The sequence below is a fragment of the Scatophagus argus genome, chromosome 1 (assembly GCF_020382885.2).
Source record: "Scatophagus argus isolate fScaArg1 chromosome 1, fScaArg1.pri, whole genome shotgun sequence".
Taxonomy (NCBI): Eukaryota; Metazoa; Chordata; class Actinopteri; family Scatophagidae; genus Scatophagus; species Scatophagus argus.
This window is the reverse complement of record NC_058493.1, coordinates 22,673,161-22,691,544: the sequence shown is the minus strand read 5'-3', so window position 1 is coordinate 22,691,544 and position 18,384 is coordinate 22,673,161. Positions and strand designations below refer to the sequence as shown.

Genomic DNA, 18,384 nt, shown 5'->3' with positions numbered 1-18,384 from the left:
GATATGAGCACTGACCTAGAAAGACTGAAGGGTCGTGAGCTTTTCCAGTTTAATGTATGATTTAATCTGGTGGACTTTGACATAATGTTGCAGAAAGTTGGCTTTTTGAAATATCTGATTTTAAATTGAGTTCAGGTTGTTTTACTCAATCTAGCCTATTATAAACACCCAGCACACCCACTTTTTTTCAAAGGAGCTCATGTCTGTACAGGCAAAGCTGTGTTTGCTCCCTTCCTTCAAGAAAGCTCATTGTAACCTCTTGAGTCTTGTATGGCTCAGATTATAAAATAATAATTTTCATTTATCAGATTTTTAAATCTCAAAAGATTATGCATACTGTAATGTACTTTAAGTTGTAATTCTAATTGTTCAGTTTAATTCTACAAATAATGAACACTCGTGCAGGCTGAGCACTGAGTGAAAAATATTTATTAAATCAAATATCTACTGTGACACCCAGTACAAAACAGTAACAGAAACTCATCTACCGCTACCACTGATAATAATGATACTACTACCGTTACTACTACTTCTAACAACAGTAATAATATCCATTTACTTGGTACATGCTATTTCACCCTTAGTGTACATACAAACACCATCTCATTTGGAAAGTTAATTTTACAGTTTATTCGTGCTGCCATAAGATAACGTTCGAAATGTGATAGCAATGGCCGCAGTAAATGAATAGACTACACAAGTAGCCTAAATTATAACTTTAGGAAATAGCTGTATTAAAATGTCTGGACAACATCTGCCAATCCTATTAACAGTCTCCAGACTATTTCACCTCTGACCCTCTTTGCAAATTGTTTTCCATCTTTCGCTCTACAAGGTTGAAGCTATGGCCCAGTGACACTGACCTATTCTGTTTCTGCAGCTGAGACATCAACTGCCACAAAAATGCCTGTTTCCTAACTCATCTAAGAATAGCCTGCAGTCATCATTTATCCCGCAGGCTGCAGCTCACATCTAAACCCTGGTGTATTTAACCATGTCTAATGCACAACCTTATAAATTCTCTACAAGCCACTCTGCTCTGGTGCCTGCAGTAGACTTTAGAATTACCAGATGGTTTAGATTAGGGAGAAAAACACAATAAAAACACAATCGACCACATTTGGTTGATAGCCTTTTGTAGTGTGTGTGTGTGTGTGTGTGTGTGTGTGTGGAGTAGACAGAAACAAGTAGGAGGAATTTTGCGTCTGGATGATAATAAAAGGAACTTAACACTCCTGTTTGGTTCACAAACATAAGTAATGAAAGTCAGGCAGAGACATTCAGTGTCACATTCGCTTTTATTGGTGTAATGGTTAACCTTATTGGACCTCATTACTGACATGTAAATGTTGCTTTAGGAGTTGCAGTTAAATCACTAAACGCACATCGTTATGATTGGAATGGGGATACTTTTTGGGTTCTTGTGTTTTATTTGCATTACATTTAGTCACGTTCGCTGACTTTCTGACTCTCTCCTGGAACTTAAAGCGACAGCTGACCAGTTGAAACGTCACCTTGGATGAAATTGCAGACTTCTCTGGGTTTGAACATTGTTGGAAACATCTGGGAGCAAATCAGGTCAAGAAGTTTTGTTGTTGTTCAAATGTGTTAATAGTGAATATTTATTATTTTTTTTATGCGTTTTGATGTTTTCCAGCATGACAGAGCAAACAGTTACAAAATGATCTGAGTCTGTCACCTGTAATTTCAACAGATTCTTATCTGTTATTGACAAAACTTCTGAAACCACATCTTTTTTAATGAACAAAGAGTTACAATTTTAACACATTCAGGAGTGGATGAACAACCAAGCAAATATGCGATCAAAACACTACAGATTCTAAAATAAATATAACAAAGAAGACGATAACATAACCGAAATTCTGCAGTTCTGCAAATACTGAAAGACATTGTGGTGAAAAACATATCCACTTATACTCCATGTCACTTACAAAGTGAAACAGTACTGAGAACAGATAAACAACAGCGCAGTGAATTGCCTACTGGAATAATGACGCACAAAGATAAGGAACCTGCTGCAACGTGGTGACTTTTATATTCACTGAGGAATGTAGCTCTTGTGGACAAGTTTCACTCATCACTCATGAGTAGAAAATAAAAGCAAGATTAAATAACATCCTTTTAAGGGTATTTTGTAAAGAAGTCATAACTCCTGTGGGAACTAATTTGCTTAATATTGATTCTAAACACTGAATTTCATGTATAATTTACAAGTTACGTGTGGGTGTATATAAAGGGAAAACATTTTAAATGGAGCACTGCAGTCAACAAAATGTAACTGATGGTTTTGATTACTTCTGTGGCGCAGCTGAAACAATGCAAATGATGATATCTTTTTTGACCCTTGAAATTTATTAAAACTAGAATAAGCAGTCTGAAGAGGCTTATTTGTCCCTTTGGGTTTTGCACTCCTCTTTATCATCGCTCATGTTCCCACTCATACTGCCCACTCTTTTAGTATTTGGTCATGGGACTTTACAGGTTGTGTAGTTAAAAGAATATGAGCAAGAAAGCTTCACAAGCAAAAGGAACCTCAGGTCACAGTCAGGTCTTTTGAAAGGAACGAAGATAAAGGAAACATTTTGAAGTGGCATGACAGGCCCTTTAGACTGTCATGTTACACTATTCCAATTAGCCAGGCAATCCTCATATCCAAACTTTTTCCTGTCTTACATCACAGAGTACCCACGCAATCCGTATGTTGTAATCACAGTTTTAACAGTGAATTTCTTTCCCTTCTTTCTCTTACAGGCATTACATCAAAGACAGTGTTGTAGCGGAAACAATACAAAAACCAGCCCTTCCACCATATTTGTTATGTCTTTAACAGGAGTAGAAAAGGGAGCTCTCTCATTAGAGACCTGAGGACGTTGAGCCAGCAGATGCTAAGTGGGCATCTCTCTTGCCCTTCTCTCCTCTTTAGGCTCTCCTCAACACACACACACACACACACACACAGAGAGAGAGAGAGAGTACATGAATTTGCCTGCCTCACCTAGAGCTGTCAGTTTGATGTTCCAAACACACTCCCCTTTATTTGGAAGAGCGCTACTAGCAGGGCTTTACAATGCAAATTCCACTATGGCCTTTTATGTGTAACATTGCTAACACGCCTGTCATGTCATGCTTTCCAGCAGGGCTTCTTTAAATGCTGCACTCTCAAAGTCATGGTCGGGATCAGCGGTTCTGGTGCTCTTAACCTGGAGTTAATATTCAATGAGTGGAGAAAGTCTGAGTCAAGCTGGGTGCTCCCAAAGCAACCCAACCTCACTCAGGTGAACTCATGATAGAGAATTATTTAGGTGTGAATAGAAAGGACTGTCAGTGAGCGTGTAAGAGACTGAGATAGTACCTCTGCTCTCTCTCTTGTGGTTTCATTGCCGTGCTATGGTCAGATATTGCATCATGTGTTTTCTCTTGGGCGTGATAATTTTATATGAAGTTCAGCAAGTGTCAAAGGAAGAACATTTAGCTTGTGGCCTGTTTGGGCGCATATTTCTCAGTACAATCCAGTTTATACCTGGTAACTTCAAGTAGAGCTTTATCGGCAATCATCTCGCTTTTTTATTATTTATAACAGCCTGTGTTGGTAGATGGCGGTAATTTTGCTACTACGCTGTTTGCTTAGAATGAAACATGGCGTGATGATAAGGCCTGCAGGAACGCGCTGATGTCCTCCGATGTCCTCTGTGTCCTCCCAGCTCTCCCAGAACACAAGTATATCTCCTTATCACACACAATTAGTGCACAGTCCCAGTGTAAGTACAGGAACATAAGCTCACACACACACATGCGCGCACACAAATACACATACACAAAACACCGTTCCAACGACAAATCAGTAAGCCCATCCAATGATGATTAACAGCACAAAGCCAAAAAAAGAGGAAAAAAAAACATTTTTCTGCGTGGTTGGCTATTTTTGTTCTGGATGTGTTGTTCCAGTCCACACAGACCTCACTGATTTTCATGTCATTTCTGCATGCCAAATGCTGTTAGAATCACAGAGGTATGAGTATCATATTGAGTGTGTCACTTGAGGGGAAATGTGAGCTGTCCAGCATATTGAATTGAGAATTTGTTTCAGCTTTCAAGTCTCATCTGTTATGCAGTTTACAGATTTGCTTTTCTGATGCCTCTCAACACTGACCGTGGGGAGATCATCATCTTTTTTTCCCCTGACTGGAACCTCTGTCACCCTGTACTGTAACATCATAATGTTATGTTCTTATATCAAAACCAGTACACATGTAGGCACAGAATGTGTACATTGTATAGATGACAAGACTGATGAAAGCAAGCATAAAATGCCTGTGTGAAGTTGTTTTATGATGGTCTGTGGGCGCTGGCAGTGTTTTATGTTGACTACATAAACTACTGGGTATAGCTTGGTGCGATGTTTGAGTTATGAATGCATTTTTATACCATCTAGTAGGGGTTGGGGCCTTATTTTAGCATCAGTCGCCATCAAGTTTTTATTTGGCGTGTCAGTCACATTGCTTGTGTGAGGTACCCGAGTGGGACCCATGATTCTGTGGCCGTTAAAAACAGCCTCACACAATGTATGGCTGGTAGAGGCAGCGTTGTCCTTTGTGCCACTGGGCTAAGTTAAGGGTATTCTGGACTCATTTAATGCACAAGAATGAAACATAATGGGATGTGAAAGGCAGTTTTTCCTCTTGCTCATGGGGGAATGTTGGGTCTCCCTTTATTAAAGACTAAATTAAAGACTATGGTCTAGACCTGCTTTATTTGGAGGTGTCATGAGATAACTTTTGTTGTGATTCAGCACTGTATAAATGCATTGAATTGAAATTGAATTGAAATAAATCTTTAATCTTCCATATTTTTTAGCTTTCTTTGCTTTCTCCCTATAGTCGTTATTTTCATGCCCTTGAGTCTGCCATAGAGAGGAAACAGAGAATAAACTCTGCTTACAGTGCACGGTGATTCCTCATGAGAGCTGACAGATGTTTGGGTTTCACTTCTACCTCAACAGTAATGTACTTGGCCAGTGGGGACCCAGGCCCTCTCTCAGACATAAACGTTTTTAGTGGCTGTAGCCAAATAGCCATCACTTACTGATCATTTTGATGGCAAAAAAAGTTTAAAAAATACTTTTTCATATTTGCATTGAATCTAATGTTAAAGCAATAGTATTCCAGGTGAAGAAGCATGAAGAAGGCCTGCATACAATACACAAAGCACTACACTGTCAGGCATTGCAGTTTCAGATGAGTTTGCTGAGTTTGCTGTTGTGCTCACCTGTCCTAACATCACTCTGAAAATCCTTCACAATTTCCCCTCGGTGGTTGTGTTTGATTTCAGTCACTTGACATGCATGACGGGTCGTGCATTGAATCAGTGATTAATTAAAGTTCATGCAACCTTTTTGAACCTATGTCAGAGCAATGCTAATTTTATCTATAACCCATAATGTCATCATCTCGTATTTTATTGCATTGTTGTGCTTTTTTTGTTAGATTAACAAACTGCCAGGCCCATCCCCTCCATGACTGCTCACCTTGAAACCCCTGACACAAGTGAATGTACACTTTCAGCTTTTCCAGAGTGTTAAATCTATCACTTGGAGCTGCACCTTCAACCAAACAGTAAGTCACCATTTTGAATTTATTGTTTTTTTAATAGCTCTTTGAGCCAGTGCAGTCTAATACAATTGTAAAGGTAAACTCAAAGAAAGAATTTCCATGTTTTACCATGGTTCATAAGTGTCCCAGCCAGCAGAAATCTACATGCCAGTATTCACTTGTGCTTTTCAAGCCACCGACAGGCAACAGGAAATGACATGTTTCTCACTTTGATGTACACTGTCTAATGGGTTGACCCATTAGACAGCATCACCTTGCTGGGCATGGACGTCTGTCCTCTTCCTCCCACAGAAACGCCAGAAGCTAACTCTTCTCTGGTGCAGCCGCTCATATGACTCTTATCTTTTACAGTCTATCATGACCGTTTTATGTGACTTTTGTTCTTACTGTGTAACAAATACAACATTAAACTTAGTAACGTACAAGTCTTGAGATAAAAAACACTTAAGTACAGGTAAAATGACAGATTTATCCAAATGACCTGCCAAACAGTAATACAAGCCAGCATTATTGTATTTAGGAACTTTTTGCTGATTATTCTGGTTCTGTAGACATCTCATAGATTGCATAATTGTGTCTCACAGCTCTCACAAGCCACATTTATGAAACTGTGGCTGGAGCAGCAGGTGAGCGGTAAGTCAGGACCAGGCTAATGCTAAAAGATCAATGAACATAGATTCAGACTTGTGTTGTTGGGTTATAGTTAAGGAAAGGATTTAATCCATATGCTTACCAGCCTTAAAGAGTGACTTAACTCCAGGCTGAAAAGCACTGTGCAGCTTCCAACTTGAGACATCACCGTTGGGTACAGTTGGATGTGGAAGTGTAAGAAGTGTAACCACAGCCAACAGTGACTCCATGGTACACTGACACAGCTTGGTGAACATTTCTACTTCACAGCAGCAAGATTTTAAAGGTGAATTTTTTTTCACATTGAACCTTTACATATCCACAGCCATCTATAACCATAAATTTAAAATACCAATCTCATGCTTAAACTCAACATTATGGTTTCATCAAATAATGAAGCCTTAGGTCTCATGGTGTCAAACCTAAGTGAATAAAACATGAATGGTAAACTACCCTGCAGTACAGCTGGACCCCCACAGTGAGAGCCTGTGCTGAAGATGCCCCCTTGCTATCTTTGTTAGGGTTTTCCCTCAAGGTATAATTTAAAACTATGATTACTCTTTGGTCGAACTCAATTATTCCACTCAGAAAGAGATATAGAAATTCTCTGCAAAAGTTTTTCAATAAAAGTTTTACAATGAAAGATGAGTCCAATAAAAAGCAATAACACTAGCACATCCTCATTAAAAAGTGCTTTGTCATATTTCAGCTCCAAAGGCAACATAGGACCAGAAGACTTTTATTAATCTATTAGCATGCTGATTACTCCAGACGAATAACAACAAATGGAGAGATGTAGAGATGTTCAAACCCACCAGGTCATTTTAGTTGCAAGGAACGTGTTTTGAATAGATAGCACATATTTTCATGACCCATTTCTCATTTAGATAAATTGTGGGAAACATGTCCAACTCGCTGCTGAGAAATGATGTTGTCAGTGTAATGAGGGAGCAGCATTAAGCAAACCTGGATTTACTGTTTGCAAACAAGCATCATTTATGATCAATATCCACGACTGTGAAAGGTGATCCTCCATGCTCTTCTCAGAAGCTCAATTGATTTTTATTTTATCTTTTCTCTGAGGTTTATGAGTACACTTGAGTGCTCTACACTGCAAAAAGGCCATAGCTGTTTCTTTGTGTGTTAGCTCAGTTGGCGTAATACATCCTTGTCAGTTTTGTTTCATTGGATCTGCAATAACCTCAAATAGCTAAAGGCTGTTTCTTCCCCTGTTGCATATTAGAATTGTTTCAAATATATTGCTTCTTGAGAGATGCTTATGAGCAGGCAAAGCGAGCTGAGGAAAGAGGAAAGGATGGAGCAACGCAGGGTGCTGGTCCTGCTACTTTAACACCATCATCCAGGTGATGGGTTATCCAGTAATAGGAGATAAGACACGGCTTTTGGTCATGTACAAGAACACACCAGTGTGTGTGTGTGTGTGTGTGTGTGTGTGTGTGTGTGTGTGTGTGTGTGTTTCTCTGTGTGTTCACATAAGCTAGAGACAGAAAGACAAAGCAGGGGAGTTTAATGGAGTGTCCCAGGGCGAGCCTTCGTTGTTCCCCCTCATCAAGCACGCTGGCAGTGCTTTAGCCCCATAATGGCTACCGTGTGCCCTGAGCCACTACACGCTCCACAGTTTCCTCTCACTCATTGCTCATTCTTATAGGCCAGGTGCAACCACATTCCATAATGGGGGTGGGAGGTTGAGAGGATGCACTACATTAACAGACAGGGAGCAAGTGGTTGTCAAAGTGGGGGGGAGAAAAGAGCCGCAGGGACCCGAAGGGACAGAAAGGAGAGGAGGAGGGAGAGCAAGAGGAATGGCGAGTGGTGAGGTTTATGAGGTGATTATGGAAGAAATCACATCACAACAACACAGTCTAATCACAGAAACAACTGCCAGTCTCTGAGACTGCAATGCTTGCTGTTATTAACGTTCAAATCTTGAATCAAGTCACACGCATCTTCATGTGCAACACACGTGCAAAAACTCACTCTCTGTCATGTGTAAACATATATATATACACTCAAGAACAACTCTGACAGCAGCCATTTAAAGGAGAGGACTGATATTTGGCCCTTTGGAGTAGTCTGGGGCAGCTGAATTCCCCCCCTCATATGTTACTGACAAAAACCATTAGACACTATAATAACAGTGTCATTCAATATTCACAAGGAGGACATAACAACAGCGCTGAATGGGCTGCCAACCTTTTCTCTCTCACGCAGGCCACTGTTTTATCCTCTCCCTCTTTGACTAATTTACAAAAGCATTTTTATAAGCTGATCTCTATGTGAGTGAATAGGTATACCTTCAGAGATTAGATTTTTAAAACAGTGAATCTAAAGAAATCTCAGATACACAAATTACTAGTCGACCCTAAAATGGCATGTCTAGTGATTTGCAGCCAAGCTTTTTTTTCATTGGTCTCTACTGCCCTCTAATGATTGTAAAGAGACACACTGTGATTACAATGATTGTAGCATGGAAAGTTAACCCATAATGGAATATTATCCACACAATTGCCTATTTAAAACAGCCACACAAAGGCAACATCATCATGAGTCATTTAGAAATAGTGAATGCTTCCATCAAACCTGTTTTTCCATCCAAAACATCCCACAGAGTTGTGAAATGAAAAGCTTCATAAGTTAGGCAAATGCAGTGCTGGCATAAGATTTGTGGAGAGGGGGAAGAACTGTTTCTTATCTGAGTCAGCTGAATGCCAGGATCTGTGACACTGTGCTTGCTGAGTGTCCTCATTTCATATCACCCACTGTCAGGGGAAGTTATCTGGTGTTTTCAACTTATCAGTCCCACTAATCACTAAGCATCATGCAAAATGCATAAGGTGATAATGAAGGACATGGCAGAGCAGTTTTCCTAAAACTAGAGATGACAGTGATTTTTAACACTGTTAGTCTTTGCCTTATTTTCTGTCCTATTTCCTTTTCTTCTTCATGCTGACCGGCTGTGATCAAAATATTAGATGTTTTGATGCAGGGCAATTAAGATTTGTTTGCCACAGTGCATCATTGTACAGCCCTACAAATTCGCATTGGCACGTAGCAGTAAGAGAATGTAGATGAAATTTGCTGCATATTTGTAAATTTAAATGAAAATATGTCCTCTTCAGGGTAAGCATTGAAATGTTGGAAAAGATGTTTCCTGATTAGGATTTAAGGGGAATAGTCCACGGGAAAAGCAAAACGTTTGTAGCTTGTAACTCAGCGAAACTATTAATTGACTACAGTGAGAATGTTAAATAGGATTAAGTAGAAAATGAGGGAGTAAAGGAAATAAGCTCAGCTTAAAAACCAAAATGATGTGTGTGTTTCAGTATGCGCACATGGGACTGAATCTTATCTCACCACTGCTTTCTCTTCCCCACTGCCAGTGCCTAATGGCTCTTGTCTGAACATGTATGGAATAGTCTTAGCCGTTTCTCCACCTCATAGACCTTTATTTGGTCCCCTTTCTTCACAGGCTTCATTGTCTCCTTGACTTAGAAATCTATTATGAGCTTCCTTTAAAATTTACAAGGGCTGCAGTATGACCATCATCAAACTCAAGGTCTTTTAAAGTGCTATGGTTTTACACACACTCGCTTTCTCTCTCTTTACACACACACACCTACCAGTCTAAGAGAGATCTTGTAGTTTCTTCTGTCTTTAGAAACATCTTATCAGTCCTGATGGTTGAGATTAATGATCAGCCAGAATACAAAGACACACACGGACAGAACCATTTACAACAGTCCACTTTTAAATCAGGCACTATACAAAGCCACCATTTATTACTGCAGTCCTTTTCTCTGTCTAATCTCCAGACAAAGAAAACCCCTTTTCAAACCTGAATACAATTCCTACTCTAAAACAGTTTCTGTTGAATACTATTGTTCACACACTATTATAAAGCAGGTATTAAAGGGCTAAATCTGAGTCATATTCTTTCCTACTGGGGCTGGATATTTGGCATTACAGTAGGTGCTAATTATCTCTAAGACAACTCAAGGAAAAAACAGTAACTCTCCAAAACCATGTAATACATGTAGCTGTACCTTCAGCTGCTACCTTTCTTGATCCCCCATTTTAAGGCAATAAGCAAACACCTTTCTTTGTTCTTTGCTTCATATTCTTACTATCTGTTGTATTCTCTGTCCTAATAACTGCAGTGGTCTGTGTCATGTTATAATCCTGATAATCTCGCTGGAGGTTTCTGAGCCAACAGAGCCCTATGTAGACTGTGGGGAGGGAGGGGCTGAGCTGCCCATCAGCAGCAGTGGCACCGTGTGGTATAATAATTTCCTCCTGCTCTATAGGCTCCTGTATTCCTGGGGTTCACCCGTCTGCTTATGCCAGACACACATGTAAATGCATTCTGCGTATGCACCTGCATGACTCACACATACAGTAAACTCACATATTTTCAAACAGTAAGTCGTGGACTTTATGCACAAATAAGACACATAATAAATTTCACAAGCATAGACATAAACACAGATGCACATATTTCATCTAATCCTGATATGAACTATTGTCAGAACCGACAACCAAGACCATAAAAGAAACTTGGATCCTTTGTACCAAAACCACACAAAGCAGGCCCCAGACCAGCTATGTCTGCGTCTTATTTACTCATAATCGTGCTGAAAGAGTCAACCGGTTGTTGTTGGTCAACAGTGCCACCTTCTGGCCAGTATGTTACATTACAATAAATTTATGTTGGTAATGTTCCAGTGACCCAAAACTGGTTTCTTTTACAATTACTCATTGTTAATGGTGCATCCAATACCTTAACGTGGTATAATAACATACCAGAGATGTGAGTCGTTTTCCCTCATGTTTAGATTTTTGTAAGGTTTGAATAAATGTTCCTTGCCTGGCTTGATAAAAAAAGGAGCTAAAAATAGTTTTAAAGGTTATTTTATGGCATGTTGCTTTTATTAGATCCTTCTCAGAGAATATTTTTTTTTTAGCTTTACAGAATATGTGGGAAAAAAGTCAGTTAAAAGTGAGGGTCATCCCTGTTTATGTATGCTATGTAACTGATCTTTAATTCTTTAATTTGAGGATATTATCATGACTTTCACTGTGTGCAGGGCAACTTGTGTGTATAATCTCAGTTCTCTGACTGCAGCTCCTCCTGTCAGAGCATGACAGGTAGCCAGCATTTTCTGCAGAGGCTTCAGCATGACTCCAGCCTTTGACCCTGCTTTGCAACTGGCTGGATATTAATGAATGATCACACAGTCTCCAGATGCATGTGGCCTCTGTCTCAACACTGTAACACTTACAACTCAAATTATGACAAAAGCATCAACTCAGGATGTTACCCAAACTACAATATTGATACAGTAATATGACCAGCCTTCTTTATTGGAAAATATGGGCTAGGAAACACAGTAGGAAACTACTGAAGCCCGGTGATGCATATATGAATAACAGATATGTGAAGCTCATCTCTGTCTGTCACAGTGATTCAGTAACCTGTTGAAACTCAGCTGGAATTATAAGCTTTGGTGTGTGTGTGTGTGTGTGTGTCTGTGTGTGTGTGTGTGTGTGTGTGCATGCATGTGTGCGTGCATGCCAAGTCCTTGATCTTCTCTTCACACATCAGAGGCACGTCAGAGATCTGCTCACGCCCACCATCTGGTCCTTGATCATGCACTGTACTCTGCGCAGACGAACTCATATTTATGTCTGACAAATTATACACTACAGCACATCACTCATGTGAACAGGTACTTATAAAAAAGAGACACATGCACACACACACACACACACACACACACACACACTGTGAGCAGGGGCACCTGCTAAAAATTGAGCAGTATGTGGTCCAAATATGAATGAGACAGAAATATAATAACATTCAATAAGACAGGCAATCATGTTACAGCTCAAAAGGGACTGCTGAAACTTTACAACATTTTATTTGAATTTGAGGTCTGGCCCAAATAGCTTTATTAAATGTCATTTATTCTCACAGGATATCAAGAAATGGTAGGAAATTATGATTCTGTAGAACATATTCACTCAGCAATAAATGTTGGAAACCTTCCAAAATGTAAAGCCAGTGTAGGGTCTTGCTGTAGTGCAGCTGTAGTAAACCACAGGAGATGCAACATTTTTCCACTTATTGGAAATAATGTAGCCTGAAGCATGCGAGTGTATGGGAGCTAAGAAGCTATCAGAGTCATAATGTTTTAAATCCTATTATTATGTACTGCAGCTGTGGCACACGTCACAATGATTACGTTTTGCTGAAATCAAAAACCTTTCTCAGAAATTGCCATATTTGCTGCTAAAAATAATTTGAAAGATTATTATTATTTTTTTGGCGTGTTGCCTTTTTAGATTCTTGTCAGGGGATGAGAAAAAGGACACCTGCACACACTGTGTGCAAAGGCACCTGCCAGAAGTTTAACAGTATGTGGTCCAAATATGAATGAGACAGATAAACATAATAAAGCTCAGTAATGTGAAGATGAAAAAAACAGATAATCATGTTACTGCTCATAAAGCCCAGAGGAAAATTCACAATGCAAATGCTCATTCACTCACAAGGGCAACCCCACACACTGAAAATATATTTAAAACCATTTTGAATTTCATTTGAATAATACAGACAGAGGCCTGGCAAAAGGTTTGAAGTCTGGTCCAAATAGTTTTATTAAATGTGATTTACTATCACACTAACAGTAAAATTGAATTTCTGAGCACAACAGACCTGACTAGGTTTCTGTATAGGTTTCTAATAGGAAATAATTCACACACATACATCAAACAGAGGCGGCATATAATCACCGAAACAACTGAAGGTGTGAGAGATTCATCAGTTAGCCCAAGGCTGGCTGGACAGGAAAACAAGAGAGACAGATGGACTAGTTAAACTACGGTAAAAGAAGCTGACCTTCCACAGAGCAGGAAGAGGAGGGGAAAGCGACAAGAGTGTAGAAGAGAGAGGGAAAAGAAGAGGTGGTGTGAAAGACAGAGACAATGCTCTGGAATAGCTGTCATCAATCTTCAGTATCTCTGCAGACACAGAAATCTCTGAGACGCTGAGCAGGACTGCAGCGTGCGTGAGACAGAGATGGAGGAGGACGTGGAGCAGAAGACAGAAACGGAGAACAGATGAGACTTACTGTGCGAGAGCGAAGCAGGTGTATGAGGTTAAAAAAAACAAAACAAAAAAACACTCCAAAATCAAAATACTGTAATGCAGAGGAAGAAATTACTGAGGCAAGGTAATTATGCTCAACCTCACCCAGAAAGGACCTGCTGCTTAAAGAATAAACCTGTGAATTACAAATTGTGAGTGGGTGTAATTTTTCCCTCTGGAGAGAAAAAACATTCATTCATTCAGATGTCCTGGTTGCCATCTATTTAATTTTTGTCTCATTAAATGGCACTGTAAATCATTTTGTTGATGTTAATTCTCCTGAGCCTTGACAACAATTTTATCCTCTGCTTTTTTTGTCTTTGTTTAACAGTCAGAATGGAGACAAATGAGAAACATGCAGAGAGAGAGAGAGAGAGAGAGAGGTATAACATGCAACAAAGGTCCCCCAGCCGAGGGTCGAACTATGGACATTACAGGTATGTGGTATGTGTGCTTAACCATTAAGTTTAACCAGAGTGTCCCTGACCTGAATGTTTTTAATTTGCAATGAAAAAAGGTGCCAGAGACTGGGAACAACAACAGCGAACGTAATGGCCTCCTTTAGACCTAAAAAGCAGTCACAGGAAACTTCTGATCCAGCTGAATGAATGGAGCCTTTTTCGCTCTGAGATACATGCTCACTGCCCTGCAGGGCTTTAGATTTGAACAAAAGAATGTTTAAACTCAATTCTCCTACCAGTGGCAGTGACAAGAACTTGAGCAATGTGTGTCATATAACATGCATGACTTCAGTTTCTCAGAGCAGCATTCTGCAGTGGCAGAAAGTCCAAAGGCAGCAAAGTGTTATGAACATGGCAGCATTATAGTAGTCTAGTAAAGAAGAAAAAACAAAAAATAATTTATTAATTCCTAGTTATAACACCAAGAGATTATCATACTGTAGGATCTGTGAAATGGTGGACTCAAGCACATTTTTCTCCATTGGACAGACACCCTAGAGGAAACTTAATCACAATTCAAGACATTCTCTTATCTTTTTATTTTTGCACATAAGAATACATGTTTTCTTAGTCATTCACATGCAAAAATCTTTTTAAAAGATTTTTCAAAATTGCCAGAACAACTTGCACCTCATTAGGAGCAGACCTTGGCCCTGACCGTGGCTTTCAGTCTGCACTACATACAAAGTGGTAAAGTAGCAATGCAGGCTTTAAATGAGGTGTAACTTACATCAGAGTTTAAGGGCGATCTCTGCACTTCCGTAGAACTCCTCAAAGGTGTTATTGACACTGTTATGATATGATTTACACGTGTGCTCTTATATTTGACTTGTCATTTTTAAGGCAAAACATTTTTAATTGAAAAGTTTGACTTAAAGACTGAAAAAGATCATAAAATCTATATCACCATCATGAAACTTTAATAACTTATTAATTATGAACTTAGCCAATAGATTTGTAATAACATGTCCCATGTTACACCGGGGCTTTCATTGCACATTTATATGATGTGTTGTGACTTATTTAATTATTCACATATTTTATTTATTTGATTAGTGAATTCATCAGGCAAGGTGGCCATCATTAGTATGAGTCGCTCCAGTTGAGTTCACGGCTGTTCGAGGGAGGAAGATAAAGCTAGAGTCCGCATGCAGCATGATCTGAGACTGGAGGCAACACATCTGGTCATGAATAGGATAGATGGATGAACGCTAGAGTGGCCTGTTTTAAGCCTGCTTCCTCACAAGTGGGTGGATGAGATTCATGCCCAGCTGGATAGAAGACTCTTGTTCTTTGCCATGCAGGATTGCTTTCCAGCCATAAGGATGACACGTTTTCTCCTTTCTAAAAGATAACAAGGAGATGATAGAGCACAAAGTGCACGATTTGTAGAAGAAAAACTGTAACCCTGCATGCATTTTGCTCATATATCATATTTACATAAAGTTATGTGTAGTGGTCATGCCTATGATTCTTGAGCTTTGATTTATGGTGTCCCTAAAAAAAAACAGTGAGAGATGAGACAAGTTTTACTATACACAGGTAACTTGATCAAACCACCTGATTTCATGAAAAGACATTTGAATTATTCTGATCCTGTTACTCTAACTGATCTTGTTAACTATGAGAGCTAATTTGTAATTTAAAAGCAGCAGAAACTATCTCCAGTCTTCTCTTCCAGCATACTCTGTATTAGTATGACAAGCAATAAACAACATACTGTAATATGCATTCTGTGTTGTTCTCCTGAGTGCCAGGCCTCATTAGCATTATTTGCAAACATCACAATGCGTATATCCCATCATTTCTAACATAACTCATTTTCACACACATCTTCAGAGAACCACGGGATAATTATTTTGGTTATTCTGTGCTCCCTGCTGGTTAAGGCCCATTTCTTCTTCATTTCTTTTTTTCCCATGAAGCAAAATGTCCATGCCAGTAATTACAAATTGCCAAAACACACAGAGCAGCAAGAACAGTGATTCTCTTGATACGAACATTAGGCAAACAAATTATTTAGTTTTAATCAAAGTCTCACTGAAATGATAGATTCTCTTTTCCTCATTTACTGAGAAGTCAGAAGACTGTGCTCAGGCTGTTGTTTATCTCAGTATATATGACCCGCTCTGACAGAAAACTGAGGTACTCACACTGTAAATATTACTACTTTATGACCGGTACAATTAAACAGTATACAGATTTGATTATTTAAGATTGTGAACAAGCTCCATTATATTTTTGACCTGGGGAGCAGAGATCGTTGCGCCTCAGAGCCAGACTGGAGTGACCCCCAACAAGCAGCCATCCACGAAATGAGAAAATCCATAACACATTTAATTCTGCTCTCTGTAGATCAAGATTCTGTCTTGCAATGGCACCACGGGGACTACAAACACTGCATCAACCTTCTGCTAACCCAACTGCAATATCCATACATACAGTAGCTATTACTCACAGTGTCAACCATCTCTGTCTCTATCTCACACACATCTATACACATTCACACTTACATGAGCCTCCTTTCTAAATACACTCTTTGTTCACGGGTTATCCATATTGTAGAAATGGGACATCCCTACATACATCTTTGTGGGCTCTGCTCACTCATGATTCTTGGCCAATCGCACAATACCTCAGATATACCTGCCTAAGAGATGAATCTCATGTTTCTTAATAATCTAAACACATGAATAAACTTGCCAGGGATTTGCATGAATTTTCCATCTTTCCATATATTTTTGTTTAGGTTGATGAAAGGGTTGAACAGTACATATATTAGCTAGATTAGAGGTGAGGTGATTCAAGGTGAAGTCAGATGCCCTCATAGCAGTCAGCCCTTTGGGAGCCAAGGATGCAGACTTCCAGCAAGATTTTACTCCTGATTTGCTATGACATAAGAAGGACTGTCTGCAGGCTGTAGACATTACACTAGTCATTCAAATGATCAAATAAACATGTCATCCGTCATTGTGAAATCTACACAGAACAGCCATAAAGTCTGACACTTGTAGTTCAAGAAAATAGGCGTCGCCAAATACCAAATGGACAGACACAGCACTACAGATGCTACAGGATGAATGTGCCCCACCATTGTTGTTGACACTGCTTATGTGTATGTGTCACATTCTCACTGGGTCACTGCCTCGCATTTTTCTGTTCTGTTGTGTCCTGTGTGTCATGGTGGCTGGCAGGCAGGCCTTGCCTGATGATCTCAGTGTGGCTTAAATAACTAGGCCAGTGCCGTGATGGTGGGTTGAGAGTATCACCACCACGGTTCCCTGTCAGTCCTCTCATCATTTATCTACAGACAATGAAGGAGATAATGTAACAATGGATATGTAAGAGGGAGGCACTAAAAGGATGGGGGATAAACAATATAATGATGATTTACTCCATTAAATCTCATCAGTGAGATCAATGAGAGTAGATAAGGAGATGAGGAACAGTTGCAGCGACAGTGAATCTCAGTCGGGTCTCACTCACTCTTTGTTCTTTATAAAATGTAAGTGGACATCATTGTCACAGCATTTCATATCTAAATAGTTGTGACGGTGGCTGTTGCCGTGACATTAGGACAGCAACTAATGATGATTTTCACCATCAGTTAATGAACAGACGATTTTCTTGATTAGTTAATCAATCAGTCCATAAGACACCATAAACTAGTGAATAATACTCATCATAATTTCCCAGAAAGTGAAACCTTCAAGTTGATTGTTTTGTCTGTTTTATGGTCCAAGCCTCAAACACTGTCATGTAAAAGTAAGGAAAGAAGCAAATCCTCATATGTGAGAAACTGGAACCATGAAATTCATGGCATTTTTTATGAAAAATTAGCATAACTAACCAGTATTATTATTATTATTATTATTATTATTATTATTATTATTATTATTATTATTATTATTGTTATTATTATTAGTTGCAGTTGTAGGCTATACCTTTAAATCCAAAGATATGAGCTAATTAATCATTTAAAATTAATACGTAACTCCATAACTCCCTCTTAACAGAACAGAAGGCTTAACAGAAGGCTACAGCTCAGTAAATTCTATAAAGAGTATGGCGACTGTCTGCTGCATCTTAACGCTGTTTTATGTGTACATTTTTCTCTCATTCGATGACTTATTTCCCATCATTGAAAAAAATCACTACCCCATCAGTTTGGGTTTCACCTCAGACCCACATTTATGATCAATGAACTCAAATCATCGGCAGAGGGCTGCTCGCTCTACACACTAACGCGCCGTAAACATAGAAAAGCAGTTCTAGAGCCACTGTACAATGCCTCAGAAAGAAGCACGGTTAAACACTGAAAGGAGTCTAAGTCGGTTTAAATAAAAGGCATGTCACTCTTTACAACTGACTGTTTTACTTCGGGAATAAGGCCAATAAGGCACTCAGCGAAATTCAAGAGGTGACGTTTCCCTGTCTAGATTACTATTATCTATGACCATTCAGTCGTGCCTTGACAACGTCGTGAACGCGCATG

General features: G+C 39.3%; 1 long non-coding RNA gene across 1 annotated transcript in view; it reads left to right on the top strand.

Annotated features, from left to right (window-relative positions):
• Positions 1 to 15,685, top strand: part of LOC124061033 — a 63,025-nt gene extending 47,340 nt beyond the window's left edge. The window contains exons 7-9 of the long non-coding RNA XR_006843672.1: positions 5,505 to 5,633; positions 13,760 to 13,865; positions 14,946 to 15,685. This is a non-coding gene — a long non-coding RNA (uncharacterized LOC124061033). The remainder of the gene's footprint in view (positions 1 to 5,504; positions 5,634 to 13,759; positions 13,866 to 14,945) is intronic.
• Positions 15,686 to 18,384: the final 2,699 nt, after the last annotated feature.